Genomic DNA, 24,034 nt, shown 5'->3' on the forward strand with positions numbered 1-24,034 from the left:
TAAATTGGCACTACTCTAGGGATGTGCAGGTGGCAATGTTTGTGATTAAGTATAGGTCTGGAGTTCAGAAGCATAATAGGGTGGGACCAGAGGGATAGTACAGCGCGTAGGGCTTTTGCCTTGCATGCTGCACACTGGGTTTGATCCTGCATCCCATTTGGTCCCCTGTAAACTGCTAGAAGTAATCCTGAGTGCAGAGCCGGGAGTAACCACTTAGCATTGCTGGGTGTGACCCCAAAAGCCAAAAAGTCCCCCCAAAGAGCTATAGGGGATATTTCTATTTCAGAAAGGGCAAAAATAATTTGGTATAGTCTAATGTTATTTCGTGTATGGCTCTAAAATGAACTATTTAATATGGCACATTTTTTTTAGTTAAAAATTTTGGTGAGGGGCTGGAGAGATAGTACAGCGGGTAGGGCGTTTGCCTTGCACGCGGCCGACCCGGGTTCAAATCCCAGCATCCCATATGGTCCCCTGAGCACGCCAGGGGTAATTCCTGAGTGCAGAGCCAGGAGTAACCCCTGTGCATCGCCAGGTGTGACCCAAAAAGCAAAAAAAAAATAAAATAAATAAAAAAATAAAAATTTTGGTGAAAGCAAGATTTTAACCAGTCTTCTGAAGATGTCTGTAGTTATATTTATTTATTATAATTGGATACAGCATAATGTTATTTGCATCTGATTTTGTTCTAGTAAGTCAGACTTTGCAGCAGATTGACACTTACAGTGTATGTTATAATTCTATATTAGCTATGTTAAAAAATTAACAAATCAGCAAGATTGATTAGTGCCAACAAAAATTTCCTTAATATTTACACAAATAGGATTATATTGTATTATGGCATATGTTGTGTTCAGTACAATCATCAAGTTTCTGTTTTGTGCAAGGATTATGCCAGGTATTGATAATTCAACAATCCCAAGGGACTTAATATCTATTGGAGGAAATACGACATTAATTGAGACAAGCCTAGAAACACAAAAATAATGATATCTGTAAGTTCTTATGAGCACAGGTCACAAATATAGGAAACCAGTAGGGGAGGGAAGCTTCAGACTTTGGTTTGGAGAGTGACTGTAGTGTGATAAACATTGCGGAGGAAAGTGATCAAGGTAAATATTGTTGATGAAAGAGAAGTGAGGAGGTCCCAAGAGGTCCATTTATAGACTTTGCCTTAAAGGTTGGTAGAGAAGGAGTTGTCAAAAGTTGAGTCTATACATTAAACTAAAAAGCTTCTGCACCGCAAAAGAAACAGCGACCAGAATACAAAGACTATCTACAGAATGGGAAAGGATATTTACACAATACCCATCAGATAAGGGGTTGATATCAAGGGTATATAAAGCACTGGTTGAACTCTACAAGAAGAAAACATCCAACCCCATCAAAAAATGGGGCGAAGAAATGAACAGAAACTTTACCAAGGAAGAGATACGAATGGCCAAAAGACACATGAAAAAGTGCTCTACATCACTAATCGTCAGAGAGATGCAGATCAAAACAACCATGAGATACCACCTCACACCACAGAGGCTAGCACACATCCAAAAGAACAAAAGCAACCGCTGTTGGAGAGGATGTGGGGAGAAAGGGACCCTTCTACACTGCTGGTGGGAATGCCGGCTAGTTCAGCCCTTTTGGAAAACAGTATGGACGACTCTCAAAAAACTTGAGGTTGAGCTCCCATTTGACCCAGCAATACCACTGCTGGGAATATATCCCAGAAAAGCCAAAAAGTATAGTCGAAGTGACATCTGCACTTATATGTTCACCGCAGCACTGTTTACAATAGCCAGAATCTGGAAAAAACCCGAGTGCCCTAGAACAGATGACTGGTTGAAGAAACTCTGGTACATATATACAATGGAATACTATGCAGCTGTTAGAAAAAATGAGGTCATGACGTTTGCATATAAGTGGATCTACATGGAAAGTATCATGCTAAGTGAAATGAGTCAGAAAGAGAGAGACAGACATAGAAAGATTGCACTCATCTGTGGAATATAGAATAATAGACTATAAGACGAACACCCAAGAATAGTAGAAATAAGTACCAGGAGGTTGTCACCATGGCTTGGAGGCTGTTCTCTCACTCTGGGCAACTCAGAGAAGGGAACAGCAAGTAAAATGTGGTTGTTGGTCATGTGGGGGAAAGATGATGCGGGCCAAATATAGACTAGAGACTGAACGCAATGGCCACTCAACACCTTTATTGCAAACCACAACACCTAACCAGAGAGAGAGAACAAAAGGGAATTCCCTGCCATAGTGGCAGGGTGGGGTGGGGGGAGACGGGACTGGGAAGGGGGGGTGGGATGTTGGGTTTACTGGTGGTGGAGAATGGGCACTGGTGAAGGGATGGGTTATCAAACTCTGTAAGGGAGAAACATGAGCACAAAAATGTATAAATCTGGAACTGTACCCTCACGTTGACTCACTAATTAAAAATAAACTATAAAAAAAAAAAAAAAAAAAAAAGTTGAGTCTAAACTTTTAGAGTCTTTTTTTTTAAATTATAACTCTGGGAGTTATAATTGATTCAGTACTTAAATGAAATAAAAAAAATGGCAGCTACACAAAGCCCAGACATAACCCCTCTAACTTTCTTTTAAAAGATTCTGATAAAAAAAAAGATTCTCATTAATAAGTTGCTTTTAGAATGAAAGTTTTGTTGCAAAATTAAATTGCTGTTTTAGTAGCAGATAAATATGCAGATATGTCTGCAAAGAACAGTAACATTCACGTTGCTATTTTTTTGACATATGTGGAATTTTTACTGATAAAATTGTAATTATATGAAAAGAGATTAAATATGCTTTTGTTTATTCAGAGGGAATTCACTTTTTTTTACTAGAGAAACCTTCCACCCCAAATATTTTTCTGCTGGGTTTTGGATGTACCTGGCTCTGTTCAGAGTTAGTATATAGTGTTATATGTATATATACGTAAAACACTATTTTATACACTGTAAAAGGATCAAATTGTATTAATTATATATTGCAGAGGCATAAGTTTCCATCTCATTTATTTATTGATTGTTTTGGGATCACACACAGCAGTGTTCAAGGCTTGCTCCTGGTTCTGCACTTATGGATCACTCCTAGAAGGGCTTGGAGACCATGTGGGATGCTGGGGATTGAACCTGGGTCAGCCACATGCAAGAGAAGTGATATTTATCTCCTTCTTTTATTAAAGTATATCTTTTGGCATAGATTTACTGAAGCCGGATAAATATTTTCTTTGTTGTGTTAGTGAGAAATAGGCAGTACCTTTCCTTATCCTGTAAAATATGTTTTAGTAAATGAAGTTAATAAAAGAAACTTTCAAGTCAGTGTGATCTCTATAAACTTTCCCGTGATCATATCCTTATTAGAATACAGCGTTAAAGATGCTTGAACCCCCCAAATTTAGTACAATGCCTTTTGCATTGTTTTAACTGTTGTTAAGGGAAAAATAAATGTCCTGTAGTATGTTGCACTGGAGCAAATCAGAGAAGAAATTTAGCCCATGAATAATACATCTTTCATTCCTCGTGGGAAAATAAATTTTGCTATTAGAGCATTTTGAAGTTGGGAAGGTTGTTTACACTTACTTTTATTTCATATATGGGGAAATTATGACTGAAAGGGTATAGATTGGCAGACTCTTATATATCCCACTCCACATTTAAAAAATATAGTCCACAAAAAACTAAGTGTGGTTTTAGTATTTTAAAATTATTTTTAAAAAGTCAAAATAATAAAACTGTGACAAATGAGTTTAAACACAGAAGTCTAATTTCAGTGCCCAGGATGTGAGACGTATAGTTCTCATTCATTTATGTATTATTTATGGCCATAGTAGCAGATTGGGTAGTTGTGATAGAGTCTTTTTATCTTGTGAAGTACAGAATATTTACTGTTTGTCCCTGCTCTAGCTAGTCCCCCTGCAAGAACAGAAATTACTTAAATCAGCCACAATCAATGGAATGATTTTTATAGGATGATAGAAATATGAATTGATTGAATTAAGAAGAATCAAATATCTATAATTCAGTATAGGTATGGTCACAGTTACCATTCATTGAGCATTTGCTTTGTACCAAAGACTCTTTTAAATACTTCACATTCAGTGATTCATTTAATCCATGCAACTCTTCAAGCTACAGATAAACAACTGTCTGCTATAAAATGAGAGGTTAAAGAAACTTTTCTAAAGTCCGTGCTGAAAATGGGCCAGTTAAATTATCCTTCAATTTTATCAGTGGTTTCCTCTCAAGTATGCAACTTATAACTACTTTCTTTTGAATATATTACATTTCTTGATAGGATAGTTAATTTCCTTTGGTTGATGCCAATTGTTTGTTTTCATTGAGGGTACTCCTGGATTACAGTATGTATACTAGGAAAAACAATCAGCACAATTATCTGATTTCAAACTGAAATTATTTTAGTTTGTTTTTAGTGATGACGATAGTGGATTGGTTTATTATACAAGTTATTCAGTCTTAAAACACAAATGTTTTGGTTAATTATTTTAAAAATAGGCTTCAAGTGTATTTCTGTTGTTTATATCTAATTTATGACTGCTCCAGTTGTTTTTTTCCTTTATTTTAAGTTTATACCTAATCTGACTTATCTGATCAAAATCCTCTAGTGGTTTTTCACTGCAGTTAAAATTATGTTCCAATTCTTTAACAGATTTGTATATGGAATATCTTACTTGGTCAGTCTCTACCTAATTATTCTCTGGTTCCATCTTAGGTATGCTTCTCTGGCTCATGTGTATTAACTTTACTGGTCTTATTTAAGTCTCTTGAACTAACCAACTTTCTTCTGTTTTTAGACATTCAGTGCTTTGTGCTCCCAAGCATTCTAAATCTTTCCCTTTTTTTCTTCCACATTCATGGTATCAACTTAAAAATCATCTCCCAGAGAGACCTTGAGCATCTTTTAAAAATGCTTCTCTCTCACTCTTCCCTGTATTATTACCTGATTGTTTTCTAATATCACTTGCAACATTTGTGTTTATCTGTGTTTCTGCTCGTTCTCTTCACTATTTTGTATGCTCTTGAAGAGACCATGAGTCTTGGTTACCATTGTGAGCTCCATGCTTAATCCAGTGTCAAGGTCCCATACAGCAAGGTCTAAATACAATCTGTGAAGGCAATGAATGAGAGATCTATTTCCAGTGCTACTATTTGGTTTGAGACCTCATTATAGAGAATTACTATAGCAGCCTTCTAAAAATAAAAGATCTCTTAAATTCCTTTTATGTTTTCAATTCTATTCTGCCAAATTGATTTTGCTATTTTGTTTAAAAAAATTACAACACTGATAAAATCATTCCTGCCTTCAAGTCCTACAGCAGTTGCAGATTGTCTAATGAATCAAGCCCAGATTCCTTTGCTTGTGTTTTAAGATTCTCCATAATCATTATCTACTTCTCTTTTGTATACCTGTGGCTTTTATTAGGCTAGCATTTTTCACAAAACATTAGTATTTGTCCTTGGAGAGTGACAGGGGAAGTACAGCAGTAGGGAGAAGCTGTTGAGATGTCACAAGTGAGAAATAAGATGTTAAATGAAGGAAATGGTTGTGGGAAGTAATAGAAGGGAATAAGCTATAAAATATTCCAAATACCGCTGATGGGACTTTATAATGTGAAAGTTGAGGATGTGTTATGATTCACCGAGATTAGGGAGTTGTAGGAAGGTGAAGAGGTAGTTGGAAATAGGTCAGTGCCCAGGGTGTGAGATATATCATTCTCATACATTTATGTATTATTTATAAATAATAAAGGAGGATTAAGGAGGTAGACTGATTTCAGTTTTGGATACTCTCAGTTTAAAAGTGAAATGGTCATTTGAAAATATGGATTTGAAGTTTAGGAGAAAGATCTTGTCTGGAGTCTTTAATGTTTTTACATTGAAAACAATAGAAGTAATATGTTTGGGTGAAATTATACTTGGGAGGGTGTGTAGAATTTTTGATGCAAAAATACCTTTATGAAATTCTGAGGAGTATCAACATTAAGAATTACAAGGAGAGGGGCTGGAGCGATAATATACCAGGTAGGGTGTTTGCCTTGCATGCGGCCGACTCAGGTTTGATTCCCAACATCCCATATGGTCCTCTGAACACCACCAGGAATAATTCCTGAGTGCAGAGCCAGGAGTGACCCCTGTGCATTGCCAGGTGTGACCCAAAAAGGAAAAATAACGTTGAAAAAAAAAAAGGAGCTACAAGGAGAGGAGAAGAATATACCAAAATTGGATTGGAGAGATTATACATTGGGTAAGGGGTGCTTGCCTTGCATGTGGCCGATCTGGGTTCAATCCATGGCCCCAAATATGGGCCTTGAACACTACCAGAAGTAAGCCCTGAGCACCACCAAGCATTGCCCAAAGAACCCCAAATTGATGATGATGATGATGATGATGAAGAAGAAGAAGAAGAAGAAAGAAGAATGTATAAAAGCTGGTTGATAAAGAACAGGATAAGAATTCCCAGGAAGGGGCTAGAGTGATAGCAGAGCTGTTCGTGTGCTTACCTTGCAGGCAGCTGACCTGGATTTGATCTTCAGCACCACATATGGTCCCTTGAGCCTATCAGGAGTGATCCCAGAGAGCAGAACCAGGAGTAAATCCTAAGCATCACTGGGTGTGGCTCAGAAACCAAAGCCAAATCAAGAAACAAACAAACAAAAGAATTCTCAGAATGGTTTGTATAGAATCAAGGGAGATTATTAGGGGAGGGATGGATGACCAGCAGTGCCTTTTCCTTCAGAAAGACAAAGAAAGAGAAATACCAGATTTTAACTATAGAAGTGAGGAAGCTGTGATGATATGGGTTATCTGTGGAGCTGTAAAAGCAGAAATCAGATTACTGTGGGTTGAGGAAAGAGAAGTAGACAGAAGTAAAGTGTATTAAAAACAAAACAAAACAATTCACATAGTTCTTTTTTAAATTTCAGTGTAATCTAACTCCAAATATTTCGAGCAGGGTTAAAAAAAGCTGTATAAATACCTGAGCTTATTCACCAACGTGGTTTGGCACAAGCCTCAGGCAATCACAAGCTAATGTCCAAACTCACAAAGCTGTGCAGAAAAGTGATAAAGGAAGACCTCAAGAGAGAAGAGCATCAGTGTTGGCCGATGCAGCAGAAGTTGGGAAAAGTATTTGCAGCACTTGCCTGTCCTTCGCCAAATATAAGACCAAGATGACTGCCCTCCGACATTCTGATGGATCTATCACATCTTCCAGAAGGGCAATGGAGAGGATTATTCATGACTTCTACTCGGATCTCTTTGATAGCCGCATCCACCTTCCCACATACCAAATTCCGCAGGATGGATATATCATTCCCAGTGTTCTCCCTTCTGAAATCTGACACGCCATTTCATCGGTAAAGACACGTACAGCACCCAGTCCAGACAAGGTCAGACCAAAACACCTGAAGAATCTGCCACCAGTAATCGTCAATACACTGGGTCAGCTCTTCACATGCTGCCTGTCTGTATGCAAGGTTCTGTCCCAATGGAAAACCAGCAGGACTGTTCTGTTGTACAAGAAGGGAGACATCCACTACTTCTATAACTATCGCCCGATCTGCCTTTGTCCGTCATCTACAAGTTGTTCACTCAGTCATCCTGAATAGAATAGGCAGAACAATAGAGGAAGGTCAACCATGCGAGCAAGCTGGGTTCTGAGAAGGATTCAGTACGATCAACCATATCCACGGTGACCAAGCTCGTTGAAGTTTTGCGATAGTTCAAGATGCTGCTCTGTTTAACATTCATCGATTTAAAGAAGGCCTTTGATTCTGTTGAGACTGAAGTAGTCATCGAAGCCCTAGCCAAACAGGGTGTTCAAGCTCAGTACATCAAGATCCTCCGCAAGCTGTATTATGGATTCACCACCAGGATCTCACCATTCGACAAGGAAGTGCTCATTGACGTAAAGAAAGGGGTTTGGCAGGGTAATACCACCAAAACTCTTCAGTGCCACCCTTGAGAACATTATGGATGATGGAATGGGAAGGAATGGGAGTGAAGGTAGAAGGTCAGCAACTATACCACCTCCGCTTCACTGATGACATCATTCTAATAATACCAAACATTAGCCAAGTGGCACAAATGCTGGCCGACTTCGACGGCAAGTGTGGAAAGGTTGGACTGCAGCTGAATCTCACCAAAACGATGTCCATGAAAAATGAACTAGTCCCTGACGTTCCATTTGCTCCCAGCGGAACGAACATCTCCGAATGCAGTAGCTATGTGTACCTGGGTCAAGAACTCAAAATGAGGAATGACTTGGCACCAGACTAAGCAGGAGGAAGAGAGCAGTGTGGAATGCCTTCAAGAGCGTCGAAGAAGTGCTTAAAAGGACGAAGAGGGGCTGGAGTGATAGTACAGTGGGTGATAATACAGTGGGTAGTACAGTGGGTAGCATTTGCCTTGCACCCGGCCGACCCAGGTTTGATTCCCAGCATCCCATATGGTCCCTTGAGCACCACCAGGAGTAATTCCTGAGTGCAAAGCCAGGAGTAACCCCTGTGCATCTCCGGGTGTGACCCAAAGAGGAAAAAAAAAAAAAGAAAAGAGGACAAAGAACCTCCGGCTCTGGGCACATCTTTTTGACTCCACCATTTTTCCTGCACTAACATATGCCTCAGAGACCTGGGTCCTTTGAAAACAGGATGAGAATGCTATTTTCAGGTATCCCAAAGAGGAATCGAAAGAGCTATACTTGGAATATCACGTTTCACTCAAGTAAGAGAAGGAATCTGGAGTTCTGACCTCCATCAATGATCAAGAATGATCACTGTATGAGTAAAATGCAAACACAAAAGTTCATAAGCTTGTAACTGTACATCACAGTGATTCTCTAATAAAAAATTAAACAAACAAAAGAATCAGGGATGCTGTCTCATTTGCCAAGGCATCGAAAATCAGATGGGCTGGGCACATAATGCGATTTAGAGATGACAGCTGGACTAGAGCTGTTACCAATTGGATTCCACGGGACGTCAAAAGACCACATGGCCGCCCACCTACGAGATGGTCAGACTTTTTCGCCAAAACCCTGTGCCTTTTGGCCATTCATGTCTCTTCCTTGGAAAAGTTTCTGTTCATTTCTTCGGCCCATTTTCTGATGGGGTTGGATGTTTTCTTCTTGTAGAGTTCAACCGGTGCTTTATATACCCTTGATATCAACCCTTTATCAGATGGGTATTGAGTGAATATCCTATCCCATTCTGTAGATTGCCTTTGTATTCTGGTCACTGTGTCTTTTGCGGTGCAGAAGCTTTTTAGTTTAATATAGTCCCATTTATCTCTGTTTCTACTTGATTGCTTAGTTCTGTGTCATCTTTGAAGATACCTTTAGCTTCAGTATTGTGCAGGGTTTTGCTGACCTTGTCTTCAATGTACCTTATGGATTCTGGTCTGATGTTGAGGTCTTTAATCCATTTTGATCTGATTTTTGTGCATGGTGTCAGGTCAAGGTCTAAGTCCATTCTTTTGCATGTGGTTGTCCAGTTATGCCAGCACCATTTGTTGAAGAGGCTTTCCTTGCTCCACTTCACATTTCTTGCTTCCTTATCAAAGATTAGATGATCATATATTTGGGGTTGTGTGTAGGGATATTCCACTCTGTTCCATTGGTCTGCGGCTCTGCCTTTGTTCCAGTACCATGATGTTTTAATTGTTACTGCTTTGTAGTAAAGTTTAAGGTTGGGGAGGGTGATGCCTCCCATCATCTTTTTCCCAAGAATTGTTTTAGCTATCCGTGACATTCTTCGCCAAAACCCTGAATGAACGGTTTGAGGCTCTTCGTGTTCCTGGAGCGAGCAGATACCCTTGGGCTATACTAGCATGCGACAGGGACGAATGGAGACGTTACTGGCCTCCACTCAAGCAAATCAAAGATCAACAGAATGACAAGTGATACAAGTGATAAATACCTGACACTTTGTATTCTTTACTATTACTGGCTCAGTACTACAATACATGTTGTATTGTTATCTTAACCCCCAGAGTTTTAGAATGGCATTATTATCGCCCAGGAAAAGAAGTGGTGGCAGGAGTAGCATTTGTTTGAGAAAGAGTGAATCAGGGTGATTATCCTGAACTAACAGAGCTTTGAGTTGCTAAAGTATTGGCGATTCCATGGGAGAGATCATTTGACGGAGATAGAGATATTTGTATACACATATACAACTTGATCTTCCCCCCACCAAGTACATTTTAGCAAGTCCAAGTTGGAATTATTCCTGATTTCCTTTTGGTCCTTCAAAATGCATATCTTTCTTTTTGAAGTTCTTTTTCCTCTCTCATGTTATACTTAATTAACTCTAAAAATCTGATTTTGCTTGTAAAAGCATGCTTGGGTTGTGGGAGCAAAGACTGATAATTTCCCAACTCTGCCTTGCCCACTGGCGCTGGGGTTTTCAGGTCATACCCCAGCTGTTACTATTTTAGTGGCATTCGATTAGGCTTGCATGTTCAGTTTGTGTAACTCTTTTTTTCATTGTTTTTGGTGCTTTTAGGTGAAGATATGAACCTTTAGAAGACAGAACTAGTTGTCTTTGTACTGTCTTTGTCTTCATGTACTCCCAGGGTACAGAATGGTCTTTGATAATATGCCAGGTTCATAATGAATGTTTATTGTTCATTAAATAATGACTCTCAGACCTTGGCAGCATGGATTAGAGACTATGTGAACTATTTTGTGTTTTATTTAGAATAAAATTCACTAATCAAAGCAATGAGTTTAGATGGAGATGGAAAGGGAAGGAATTATGAAGAGGTGGCCAGTACTTTTTTTTTTTTTTTTTGCTGTTCAATTGCAGGATTACTATATTATACTGCTGTTTGTTTAGGCTTCTTTATACTTGTATGAGCTAGAAGGTACAGAGTTAATGTAACCGAGAAAAGCCCGTAGAATGCCAAGAAATGCTAACTTAATACAAATTATCTTGGCTTCATCCTCAGGAGGGCTATAAGTCTCAATTCATATAACCTGAAATGGAAAAATGGAGGGTTTTCACCTTTATATTCTCATTTGGGAGACAGGAAGAGAAAAAAGGTAAACTGACATTTCATTTCATTCTTCTGGTGTCCTCAGCCAATCAGTGAGTGACAGTGACAGCAAGAGGCGATGCTGTGGCTGCTTGTGTGGGACACTATACCCGTGTACCTGAATTAGCCCCTTTGGTCCAAACACCAACTCTTATAAAGTATTTTTCTAAGGAACATTATAATCATGTCTTATACAGATGTCTTTATAGATGAAAAACTGAGTTATCAAGACCATCAGTCAGTAGATTTATCTCATTAAACCGTGTGGAGGCTGGCCTGAGCAGGCTAAGCATTATCTCTGGATCCAGCATTATTATAAAATGGAAACAAATCCCATTAGTGTTCAAACTTTATTAATTGGATGTTCCAGACTGCATAATTGAAGGAACGTGTAGTATAACAATAAAGTAGCATTTTATATCTGCCACCAATTAAAGTTACATGCCGTAAAAATAATCGGCTTCCACAAAACAAACACACATGGATTGAGTTTTCACTTGGAATTTCCTCTGGCTGCCTGAACGTTTGCCAAGTGCTTTGTAAAGTGCTGCATACAAAAATTCAATAGACTTGGTTTTCCTCATATTTATGTAGTGCTTATTGACTTAAATGAGAGTTTTATTTCCTTCAGAGGGCGTAATTTGACTTTATGGCCTACTATAGTTACTGTAATTTAACATAAAAGTAAAGCTAATAGTTTGGTGTAAAAGATGCTCCGTATAATATATTTTTATTTAACAATGCTTATTTATTCAACATACATTTATTAAAAGATTATATTCGAGGCACTGTGCAGTGGGAATAGGGAGGTGGTGAAAACGAGTGGCCCTTCCCTTCAGGAATTTACCTGGCTCCAAACCTGTCAACAATAACTTTTCTCTTTGCTGATTTTCTGGTGTTATCATTCAGACACAGGCAAAGAATGATCTGAAAATAAGTGTTTCAGTTTTAATTTCAACCATCTAAATTCCTTTTTATGAAAATGTGATTTTTGTTTTATTCACAGTACTTACTTACTGTTCTCAGAATCTATTAAGTTAATCAGCTTGTTAAGTCTCATTCTTAAGTGAAGAAAATAAATGCTAATCACATACTTGAAGAAAGTCATGAAGTATGTCATTTAGTGACTATATAAAAATATCTATAAATATACTTTTCCTACAATTTAAACATATAAGCATGCATATTCTAATTATTCTACATAAAATGAATTTTTATACATACATTTGATACCAGCATATATTTGATATCTGTCAACTGTATTGTCAGCTCATTCTAACTTTGTGACTATTAATTACATCGCAAATATACTAGAAATACAGTGTGGTCAGTCTGTTTTATCCCTAAGCTCTACTTGTTGACTTACTTTCTTTTTAAATCAAGGCAAATTTGATGCCTTGATGAAAACAAAATAAGAGTTTTGTTTTCTTTATCAATTCTCGGAGAAGAACTTTTAGAAAACAGACTCTCTTACTATAATAGATTTGGTGTACCTTTTGTTTTGAGGACTTACATCTTAGACTGATTATCATGTAAAACATTTACTGTTACTGTCTGTACCTAGTTGTCATATTAACAAATTATAACACTTATCTTGCAGAAACAATTCCTTCTTTACTTTGTTGAAGGAAATTTAGATCATCTAATATAAACATGGAATAATAACTGCACTGTTATAAATCATAACCAGAAGGTTCCTAAGATGAGCTATGATTTTACTTCCTTTGGAATATTATTAAGTAATCTCTCTTTCTTTCTTTTCTTTTTTTTTGTGCCACACCCTGTGGTACTTAGGCTTACTCTTGTCTCTGTGTTCAGGGATCATTCCTGGTGGGCTTGGGAGACTTATCTGTGGTTCAGGGGATGGTCTCTAGGTCTGGCAAGTGTAAGTGCCTTACCTGCCGTACTATCTCTTCAGTCCCTCATTAAGTAATCTTTACCTAAACAGTTACTATACTCTAGCTTTAGTGTTACCCATTTATTTTCATACATAAAAAGGATATGTGGTAAAGATAAAACTTTGAAAAGTACCTTTGCATGAATCAATGTATTTTAATATTATGACAATGTGAAATACTAACATTGGGAGGAAACTTACCAGTTTTTCACTCTGTCTTTCTCATTTTGCAAGTTACATCCAGAAAGACTGAATCAGCTAGATATCCACAATCAAGTTTAGGAGCAGAGAGGAGTATTTTCTCATTCCTAATCAATGTTTTCTTTTTCTTCTATTAATTTTATTGTGCTATTGCTATCCCCCCCCAGCTATTCTCATTGTGCAGGTGATGAACTACTATACCACTGGGTGTTGCCCCCTCTCCCCACCAAAAATCACATAATGTGATTCCTAATGCATTCAGTTGGCTTTATTGATGAGACAGGTCTTGGAAAAATTTCTTTGTCTTTGTGTTTTTCTTGAATTCCATAGACTCAAAATTCAAACTTTTCATTTTTCATATTTGAATCTACAAAGAAAATTGTAGTATAAGTAGATCACTTTCAGTGTGACCACTTGGTCAACTATAGATCACTAAACTTCTTTTGATGATGGTGTGGGGTTCGATGGTCAATATTGGCTGTACTTAGGGGTTACTTCTGACTCTGTGCTTGGGAATCTATATGCGGTTTCAGGGATCAAACTGGGTTGACTGCATGCAGGACAAGTGTTTTACCCCTGCTCTCTCTCCTCATCCTAATTTTGCTTTATCTCATTATGATTTTGTTTGTGGACCACACCTGATGGTGCTCTGAGCTAACTCCTGGCCCTATTTTTAGGGATCATTCCTGGCAGGACTCAGGGGACCATATGGAATGCCAAGGATTTGAGCCTGGGTTGAGCCGAATGCTCTACCTGCTGTACTGTTGCCCCAGCCCCTTAATTTACATTTTTAAAAATAGATTTTCTGTTTTTTTTTTCTTTTTGGGTCACCCCCGACAGGGGTTACTCCTGGTTCTGCACTCAGGAATTATCCCTGGTGGTGCTCAGGGGACCATATGGGATGCTGGGAATTGAACCCAGGTTGGCTGCATGCAAGGCCAATGCCCTACCCGCTGTGCTATTGCTCTAGTCCCCCAAAAATAGATTTTCCTATATGAAAAACCTTAATGCTTTTTGATTTGTTGATGTTACTCAAAATGGACTGGAGCGATAGCACAGCGGGTAGGGCGTTTGCCTTGCATGTGGCCAACCCGGGTTCGATTCCTCCATCCCTCACAGAGGGCCTGGCAAGCTACTGAGAGTATCCCACCCACATGGCAGAGTCTGGCAAGCTACCCATGGCGTATTTGATATGCCAAAAACAGTAACAAGTAGTCTCACAATGGAGACGTTACTGGTGCCCGCTCGAGCAAAGCGATGAACAATGGGACCAAGACAGTGCTATGACAGTGCTACAGTGCCACTCAAAATGGAAGAGGTCAAGAATGAAAACCGGTTGCTCTGGGCTGTAGTTAGAATCGAGGCTCCGGGAAGGAGCCCTGACATGGGCTGGGTACGTGAATGGGATGAGCAGAGGGAGGAAGGGGGAGGGTGGGAAAGGGGGGTATACCGGGGATATTGGTGGTGGGGAATGTGCACTGGTAGAGGGATGGGTGTTTGATCATTGTGTGATTGTACCCAGACATGAAAGCTTGTAACTCACGGTGATTCAATAAAATTAAAAACAAACAAACAATGGAAGAGGTGCTAAAGACATGGGACAGGAGGCAGGGCACGTGCCTTGCTGGATGCATTCCCCGGGCTCCATCCCTGGCACCACATGGGGTCCCCTAAGCCCTGTCAGGAATTATCCCTGGGAGTAAGTCCCGAGTATTTCAGGGTATTTCCCCCTCTCAAATATAAGAAAAATTGCTTTATTGACACTCTGGTAAGTAAATATTTGGTTTAGACATATAAATGAAAATACTTACAGAAAGTTGAAGTTATAGGCTTGAAGATAACAGTTTTCCCCTACTTGCAAAAATTGGAAAGTCCATTTTTTTTGTAGTAGGTAGGTGACTTTCTAGATTTGGAAAAAATTCGCTCTAATTTATTTTCTATAAATTAACAGTCATAGCATTGCCATTGAAGAAACCAAAGCTTAACTGGCAAGTCAGTTTAAATAAAATGTATTGCTAAGGAGGCCAGTGTTCATGCTTGGCAAATTAGTTAGCAAATTGGCTGAAAAAGTTTATTTATTTGAGTGTTTGAATTTTTAAGTAAGAGTATTAAAGGTTTTTTTTTCTTTTTTTCTGGTTTTTTTTTTTTTTTTGGGTTTTGGGCCACACCTGACAGTGCTCAGGGGTTCCTCCTGGTTCTGCTCCCAGGAATCACTCCTGGTGTTGCTTGGGGAACCATGTGGGATGCCTGAGATCAAACCCAGATCAGCTGTGAGAAAGGCAAGCACCCTACCCATTGTACTATCATTTCAGTGCCAAGATTTTTTTAAAGAACTTACAAGTTTTCTTTATGGAAGCACTTAGTTACCTCTGTCAGAAAAAGGCACTATTTCATGGCCTAGAATGTGGCTCCACTGGAAGAGTAGATTCCTTCTATATACAGTGCCCTGGGTTCAAGGTCTGCACCATGCCATGCCTGGCATGCCATGTGCTCCCCCTCACCCAAAAAGATTTACTGTTTCTTAGAAACTTTAGTCATATTTAAAAACACAAGCTTTGTATGAGTAGCTCTGTATGAATATCATGGCAACTTGAAAAAAATTATCTCTTGATTATCTGGGAAAGGATGGTTGTTAGCTCACATAAATACATACACGTATTTTATATACATGTGCACATGTGTGTTTGAAAACATTAAAATAATCATATACATCTAGAATCTTTCATTAGGAGGCTCAGTTATAACTGATGCTAGACCTAACAGACTTCATTGTGAATAAATACATGTTTTTCAGAATAGATGTGTTTTTGAGTAATATATACATTGAAATTAACAATATCATAATTTAAATGTACTAGAGACATTTTTGCTATCTCCAAATGATATGAAATGTCATTTTGGCCTCTGATTTTTATGCTTCAAAAGAGTTTTGAAATTTATTTTTCTTAGCTGTTGGCAAACTTTTCTACTGATCTACTGTGCCATATTCTTGACACGGACTGATGACTTACAGTATTGAACTGATATTGCTGTCTTTTTATTCGCTCTGGACATTGGCTTATTTCAGTATAGCTAATTAGAACCAGTTGTCTTGTAAGATTTAGCAATGCATATAATCCCTCTTACAGCAAATTCAACTGACTAGCAAATTATTTTGCTTAATATCTGAAAAGCTATTAGACTTTAAGATTGCATTCTTAAACTGTGCAACATAGCATGTAACTCATTTCTGCATCACATTAAATATGCCACCTAATCTTAAATGCTGGTTATTATTTTTTACCTGTTAGCATTTGTTTTTAGCTCGAATATGAATTTATTCTTACTAAATAAGGTTAAGTCATCAAATATGAAAACTTTCAGTGTTGGCTTTTAATTAATTTGAAGACTAGGTGTTGCTTTCAAGTATAATTTGATATGGGAAAAAGGAGATTGCCGCGGTATTGAATTAGAAAAATTGGAAATGCTTTTCTCCTTGCTTGTTGTTTCCTCTGTCCTCCTTCAGTACTTAGTTTTATTAAAAGACAATCTGTTCCTGCTTCCACTTTCTTCCATTTTATTTCTTAATTACTACGATCTGGCTTCTGTCCACATTACCTCTCTCCTGATAGTGCAGCAAGATCACCTCCCTAACTTCATATTCAGTGAACAATTTCTGGCTCTTTCTTGGCTTTTCTGAAACAACTGATATTACCTTCTATCCCCTCATCTCTCTTGTAAAAGCGCTTGCTGTTTTTGGCCTCTGGTTGACCATTATTTGTTCCCAGTCTTCATACATTTTCTTCTCAGCCTTTTTATGGTCTCCTCTTCCTCTCAGAAAAAAGAGAAGTAAAAGACTTGAAAATGTACTTGAGACTCATTGTTAAACACAACTGAAGAGAGATGGTACATATAAAGGATTTTTTTTTTGGTCTTAAATAATTTCAGGGGCTAGAGCAATAGTGCAATGGATAGGGTGCTTGCCTTGCAAATGGCTTACCCAGGTTTGACCCCCAGCATCCCATCTGGCCCCCTAAATCCTTCAAGAGTGATCCCTGAGTGCAGGGCAGTTGTGGTCCAAAAAATTCATTCAAAATATTGGGCTAGGAAATAATTTTGTCATATCTATTTTTTTCTTTTAATTTGACATAAATTTGCATTTTCTTTCCTTCAAGTAGTCTCAAGGATGTATAGACTGTCTTAATTGTGACAACTTTTTAAATTCATGTTGGCGTTGGATCTTTAAATAAAATTTGATACATTCCTTAAAGGAATCGGCCATATTATTTATTTGTTAGGGATAGTTCCATTTTTTTGTTTAATAAGTTTAAAATAGCTTGTTTCAATTACCACAGAGCACTTTATTTACAACCTTGTCAATAACTTTCAGTGTGAAAATTTCATGTTCAAAGCTTTAAATATTTAAATGCATTTTTGAGACTTTGTTCAGACCTTTGAAATATCATTAACTGAGAACATACATTTACCTCATACACAAAATTTCTAGAAATAATTATCTACAGATGTCTCTTTATTTGATTAAAAACATGTATTTAAACCTTGACTTGAAACATAGTATCAAAACATACTTTATGAGTATTCTAGAATCAGCTAGAAGACTTACGTAAACCAGAAATAGAAATCTATTTTCTAAGAAGCCCGAGTTCAATAAATCAGGTGACCAGAGTTGGGAAAGAAGAGTGGCGAGCCTATTTGTAAACTCTGGGGTTCTGAGTGTTAATTTTAAGCTTCCTTTTTAAAAGGCCAGTGTTTGTAGAGCTTATCCTGTCAGCAATATCCTGTGTCAATTGTCAGGTCATGTTTGATGTGTGCAGATGTATTAATCTGCCACAGCTCACACTCTCAGAGGTTGGGATAAATAGAGGGCTCAAGCAGATGAAGAGGGATTAACTGTGTGGATTGAGCAAACTCTTCAATCACTGAACCAGTGATTCTACAAAGGATTAGCTGCTGCTTTTACAAATATTGATTACTGATTTGCTACTCAGAATGGAGATGACATAACTCGTGCAGTTGCTGTGTAGTGTGCTATGTGAAGTGTACATCATTCATATTAATGGATTTGTCATAGGCATTATAGAAACTGACAGATTTATTAGAGTAGCAGTTGGTAGAACTGTTATGGTTAAGGTTGTGTCAGCATATCTATTAAAACTTCAGGATTTTAGGAGTTTATAGTATAGTCATGAAATTTATTTCCCAGGTGGAATTTGGGATACCAGTTATAGCCTGGCACAATTATTTTTATGTATAAGTTTACATGAATCAGCTTGATGGAGTTAAGTTGAAGCAGTCCCAGCATTGTTGCTACTTTTATATTATTAAGAAATGAATTTTATTTTGAAAAAAATCAGCTTTACCATAAATTGCTTGTTTCCCAGCCAAGAGTAGGTTTAGTCCATGTGGACTACCAAAAATCCATCAGTATCTCGCTCACCCCCGAACAGCGTTTGTCTTGAAGCCTTTAACCAAAGGATTTCTGTAATCAAGTGGCGATTTTAGAAAATATGGAAATACGTGGATAATTAAAACTTAATGACTGTTTTGTTTCACTCAGTGACTTTTTGAACAACAACAATGGCAAAACCCCACAGGGGTTAGAATTATCCCTACCAGAAAGACTAATTTCCTTCAATCCTGTTAAGAAATTAGTTTTCCTGCAATTTTTAAAAAATTTATGTCACAGTAAGACATCTTTTTTTGAGCTGCAATTTGAAGGGTGAGCTGGAAGCTTTCTTGGCCACAATGGTGTGGTGGGTGGCACTCTGCAGAGGCAAGAGGTAGCATTGCACAGCTTATGGGAATAGATGAGATTTGACCTTTCTGAGGAATCACCAGGTATATGAACATTCTCCAGACCTTCATGTGAGTTGAGAAGATAGTTCTCAGATTGTGTTCTTTTATCATAAAACTCACCTTTTTTTTTCTTTTTGGGTCACACCCAGCAATGCACAGGGTTACTCCTGGCTCTGCACTCAGGAATTACTCCTGGCAGTGCTCAGAGGAATATATGGGATGCTTGGATTTGAACTCGGGTTGGCCACGTGCAAGGCAAATGCCCTACCTGCTTTGCTATCGCTCCAGCCCCTCATCTTGGTACATTAAGTCTTCTAGATTAGTGGCTAAAACTTTTCAGTTTATAATTTAAACGATATAGATTGCAATTTACTTAAAAACTTATAGACATCCTTTTTTTTACTTTTCATTTAAATCATTTTATTCCATAAAAAATTAAATTCAATAAATTCTTTAAAAAAATGCTATTTTTCCTCATTAAATGTCCCTTAGAGGTAAGAAATTAATAATTCTGACTGTGTCCTTTCAGAATTTTTGTTCCTAATTTGGAAATGTGCAAGAATAAGTATGGAATATTTTAAATTGAAAAAAATGGAATACTGTAATAGATTTCTTTATCTTATGTTTATCACGAGTTGTGTGGTTCTCTTTATACATTTGGATACCTCATTCCACATTGGTACACATAGGCCTATAGTTGTTTGTTTAAATAATGTACAAGGGCTGGAGCGACAGTACAGTGAGTAGGGTGTTTGTCTTGCACACAGCCGACTCAGGTTTGATCCCCAGCATCCCATATGGTCCCCTGAGCACCACCAGGAGTAATTCCTGAGTGCAAATCCAGGAGTAACCTCTGTGCATTGCCAGGTATGACCCAAAAAGCCCCCCCCCCAATTAAATAAATAAATAATGTACATAGTGTGATTGAGTTTCATAATGCCCCTCTAGTTGGATTTTTCCAGGTTTTTTCCTGTCACAAATAGGGTTTCAATGACCATTCTGACATGCAAACCATAATAAACCAGGTACTTTGTTTCTTTTAGGGTAGATTCTTTTAAGAGTTGAAATCTCAGACTATAAAGCTGTCAGAAGTGACACTTTCAGAAGCAGTGACTGAGAATCCCATCTCTTCCTGCCTTACTTGCTCTTTGATATTATTAATCCTTCTTGTTTTTTTGCCAGCCTCTTTTTAGTTTAAAAGTCATATCCTGTTTTTGTTTGTTTTCTTTAGTTTTAGTGATATTTGTCTTTTCATTCTGGAAAGCTTCGTGAATCCATATATGCATGTCCCAGATGCTAATTTAGGCAGTGAGGATATTAGTGGACAAGACAGTGTGGTCTCTGAGCTCATAGAACATACATTCTAGTGAAGAGAGATGGGAAAGCCAGTAATACTCATCTTTTCTGTTTTCAGGTCTTTATACTTTTGAGTTGCCTGGTTTATGTTCCTTACTGTCTTTCTATTAAAATTTATCTTTTTTGCGGAAGGGGGTCCTGGAGCTATAGTACAGTGGGTAGGGCATTTGCCTTGCATGAGGCCGACCTGGGTTCAATTCCCAGCATCCCATATATTCCCCTAGGTACCACCAGGAGTAATTCCTGAGTGCAGAGCCAGGAGTAACCCCTGTGCATCGTAGGGTGTGACCCGAAAAACCCCCCAACCAGAATTTCTTTTTTTTTTTTTAACTAAATTGCAGCTTCCTGTTTGTTGTGACTTTGATGCAGCTATTCTTTCCTATGAACACCTTTTAAAAGAGTCATCTTATCACGAATTAGTTCTTTTTATTTTTCATTTATTTTTATTATTTTTAAAATTTATTTATTTTTTAATTAGTGAATCACTGTGAGGGTAAGTTACAGATTTATACATTTTCATGCTCATGTTTCCCTCATACAATGTTCGAGAACCCATCCCTTCACCAGTGCCCATTCTCCACCACCAATAAACCCAGCATCCCTCCCACCCCCCTAATCCCATCTCTCCCCACCCCACCCTGCCTGAATTAGTTCTTTTTTAAATTAAACAAAATTAACTTTAGGATTTGGGCCACACCTGGTGGTGCTCAGGGCTTACTTCTGGCTCTGTGCTTATCAGGGATCACTTCTGGCAGTGCTTGAGGTCAAGTCTGCAGTGCTGGGGATCAAACCTGGGTTGGTTAGTAGCAAGGCAAGCACCATGTCTAGTGTACTATCCCTCTAGTCCTGTTCTTAGCCATGTAGGAAATTGTAATATCAAGTCTTATATTTTTGGTTGGTAATAGGTAATTGTATCATGTATTAAATTTCCATAATTCCTCAATATAAGGAGCTTGTAAGAATTACTTCTTTTCTTTACTATATTTTAATGTTTCTTAAAAGTACATTAGAACTTTGAGTCATGCTTGAGACTTGAGGCTATCAGAGGATGGAACTTATTTGAATCTGATTAATATTATCTCAGGAATCTAGGCAAAATATACAAAATATTTGGTGATAATATTCATCACGCTCTATTCAGAAGTGATTTAATAATAGCTTAAGTTTGTAGAAAAGCCACATTAGTAGGATATCTTACACCTGCATTTTTTTCTTTTATATTTACTTTTTAAGTTGAATCTCTGTGAGATACAGTTACAAAGCTTTCATGATTGAGTTTCAGTCATAAAATGATCAGACACCCATCCCTCCACCAGTGTACGTTTTCCACCACCAGTGTCTTCAGTATCCCTCCCGCCATTCCCACCCAGCCCTTCCCCCTGCCTGTATGGCAATTTCCTTCTTACTACACCTTCATTTTTTTAACAAGCTGTATTATGTATCGTTTATTTATATGGATTCAAAATGGGATGAGTGTATCCTTTAGATTTTTTGCCTTTTTCATGTTTTAATAAGATCATTTGTATTTCAGTTACTCATGAACTGATGTAGGTTCAGAACACAAACTCTTTTCACTGCTTTCAGCCGCTCTGAGGTTTGAAGAACCCATAACTTATAGTGGGTCGAGATTTCAGATAAACTTGTTTTATTCACATGCGACTGAACAGCACTGCTTATGTGAAGTTGAAGTTGCATTAGTTGAATCTTGTCAGCAAACATTTTATTCTGTTTAATGTTCTGTTAGCTTCTTCTTGTTCATCTTATTCTCTTCCTCCTCCTCCTCTTCCACCTCCTCCCTCTCCTCCTCCTTCCACTTCTTTCCTCGTTCTTCCTCCTCCTTCCACTTCCTTCTTCTTACTTCCACCTTCCTTCTTCCTCTTTCCTTCATCTTCTTCTTTTTAAAAAAATGTTACTTTATAAAGAAGATGGCACTTACTGTAACCTGAGGAAAAAGGACGCCAGCAATTTCCATTTTATTTTCCCTACACTTTTATTAGCAGAAACTTTATGCATAAATCACTGCATGGTCAATAAGTTTATTACTGTCTTAGGAAAAAATTTCCATGAAAAATCACAGTTTGATTTTCGCTTCAGCAGCTGACTCCTGAGCTCTGAGGAAATTTCCTTTCTTCTGGGCTTCCTTATCTTTCTTCTGGGTAAGAGACATTTGGGGATGGTTCCACCTCTTCTTTTTAACTTCTTTCTTAGTATTTTTTTTCTCATAGACAGAGTTGGCCCAAGTAGTCACATGAACTTTCTGAAACATGTCCTCTATCATATCAAGGTTACATTGTTCTTTATGTATTGAGAAAATTGCTTCTTGTAGACATCTTCATCTTCTTCCATTAGGTAATACATAATAGTCTGCAACGTTCTGCACCATAATGTGTTTCTGATGCACTTCAGCGTTGAATTCCTTCTTTTCTGAATCATAATCAGGGAATTTTTTGGTACTGTGAGGAATAGACAAATGTCCATCCGCAGCTCCATCAGGGCCCCACAAGCTTTGTTTTCGGTAGTAGTTCTGGCAAGTCCTGCATCCGAATAGCAGGTGAAGGCACCAGGTTGTCCATCAGTACTTTACACAGTATATTCATCTCCAGTGACCTTCACTTGGCCTTGATAAATCTTGTCCATGACAAATCTATTGAGAAGCCTGCAGGCCAGCAGCAGGCCCGTACAATATGCTGCAGTGTAATTTGTCAGGCCAACCTTCACACCATACGTTAGAAGCTCACGAGCATATGCTGAACAAATGATCATATATCCTATATGAGCATAAGTAGTCTGAAAAATGTCTCTGTTGGTAATGCAGACTACCATCCTGCATTTTGGTGTGTTGTATTTATTTTTATCCTGGATTAACAAACTCCCCTTAAAGATTATGCCTCCATATGTGAGGTTCTGTATTCGCTTCCTGATAATGCACTCTCTTAAACTCTACCCAAAATAGTGAAATTATTTTGGTAATGACAAATTTTTTTTTAGTGGGGTGGCGGGCAGAGGGCCTCTCCCAGAACTGCATGGAGGACCATGTAGTGCCAACGGTCTAACTGGGGTCAGCCGCATGCAAGATAAGTTGTCTGTACCTGTGCTGTATCCCTGGTCAGTACTAGCAAGTCTCAATTAGGAGCAATGAAGGCCATGGACAACAGGGCCGTGCCAGTGCTGTGAACCTGTGCCTAGTAGGTGGCACAGTCACATTACAGATTGCCTCATAACGCCCAACTCATTTTCAGTGTCAGTTTTGCTCTTCAGTTTTTTTTTTTCATCATGGATTTACAAAAAGCTAAAATCATGGACTAATGACAAACTTTAGTGTATATATCTCTCCAATCCCAATTTCTCTTCCCCTTCTTAGTCATTTTTCTTCACGTTGTTTTCAAGTTTGGAAACCAACTTGGAGTATTATTAACTGTTACAGTTGTTATTAAATGGGAAATGAATAGAAGGATGACCTCCTCAGTGTGACAACTCTTTCCTGCTGGCTTTCCTCTCACTCTTGGGTTTTTTATTAGTTTCTTCTTACTACTTTTCATTGGTGGGGACCATACCTAACTATGAGTGTCCCCAAAGTAGGGACTGTCATTTTGCATTTCTAGCCCCATCACAGTGCCTGGCACATATTGGGTGCTTAGCAAATATTGAACTGAAATTATGTAGCTGGCTTAATATTCCATTCTTAAATTATGATAATACCTTGTGATTATTTCAAAGACTAG

The 24,034-nt window shown here is 38.1% G+C and overlaps 1 protein-coding gene and 1 pseudogene across 1 annotated transcript in view; one reads left to right on the forward strand and one right to left on the reverse strand.

Annotated features, from left to right (window-relative positions):
- Positions 1-24,034, forward strand: part of SKAP2 (src kinase associated phosphoprotein 2) — a 191,435-nt gene that overhangs the window by 78,395 nt on the left and 89,006 nt on the right. The window lies entirely within an intron of this gene.
- LOC105942787 (60S ribosomal protein L5-like) lies at positions 22,384-23,174 on the reverse strand (annotated as a pseudogene).

This window comes from Sorex araneus, chromosome 1 (assembly GCF_027595985.1).
Source record: "Sorex araneus isolate mSorAra2 chromosome 1, mSorAra2.pri, whole genome shotgun sequence".
Classification (NCBI taxonomy): Eukaryota; Metazoa; Chordata; class Mammalia; order Eulipotyphla; family Soricidae; genus Sorex; species Sorex araneus.